The sequence below is a fragment of the Humulus lupulus genome, chromosome 1 (genome assembly GCF_963169125.1).
Source record: "Humulus lupulus chromosome 1, drHumLupu1.1, whole genome shotgun sequence".
Lineage (NCBI taxonomy): Eukaryota > Viridiplantae > Streptophyta > Magnoliopsida > Rosales > Cannabaceae > Humulus > Humulus lupulus.
In genome coordinates, this window is record NC_084793.1 from 110299483 (window position 1) to 110300369 (window position 887).

Consider the following 887-nt stretch of genomic DNA (forward strand, 5'->3'; position numbering starts at 1 on the left):
CTTGTAAATGATATTTTAGTAGATTAATATTAATTACTGAAATGAGATCTTTATCATTTAGCACCTTGAACCAAAATAAAGGAAACCATCATTTCACTTCTTCATTAGAAGCTATAGATGTTCATATATATGATTAACACTTCCATTCAATCATACTATCGAGTTCCCAAGATGTAAGTATGGGCTAGTCCATAGGGTAAGCTGGTAACGAACAAGTCAAAGAACTAAAATAATACAGTCAGTTAGAATACTAACCACTAAGAATTGAGATTGAATTGACATATGGTCAACTATATGACATGACTAGAATAGATAATAACAGTATGTTTAGTTATCCTATCTACTGTCAATAGCAGTCCTGTCCGATGTAGCAAATACATCCGATCTTATCTACTATGCTATTGTTCTGGAAAGAACATAACACTGCAATGTGTAAGTAAATCATATCGTAGATTGGAAAGTTAGTGTAAATCCTGTGCACTGACTAATCTTATGTCTAACTTATTTTGAACATATAATCATATTTATATTCCACTGTGATTACGTCACTATAAATATGATTAGCTATATGCTCGGGATTTAATAGGAGTTTATATTAAACAAATAATCATGAAAATAAAACATGTGAGTAAAGTGATTGACCTAGTCAACAAATGATTTCTATTCTTTTATTGATAATAAATGAGATTACAAAGAAATTGGGTTTTAATTAGGGCATAAAACCCAACAGACTTGGCTCAGAAATTCCTTGGTAAATATTTTCCTCCTACGAAGTTAGCCCGATATAGAATAGAGATTAATAACTTCCATCAGCTAGATGGGGAGTCTTTATATGATGCGTGGGAACATTTTAAAGAGTTGCAAATGAAGTGCCCATATCAAGGAAT

At 31.5% G+C, this 887-nt stretch overlaps 1 non-coding gene across 1 annotated transcript; it reads right to left on the reverse strand.

Moving 5' to 3' along the window:
* Positions 1-781: 781 nt before the first annotated feature.
* Positions 782-887, reverse strand: LOC133813332 (small nucleolar RNA R71). The gene has a single exon (XR_009884355.1). It is a non-coding gene; the product is annotated as a small nucleolar RNA R71 (small nucleolar RNA).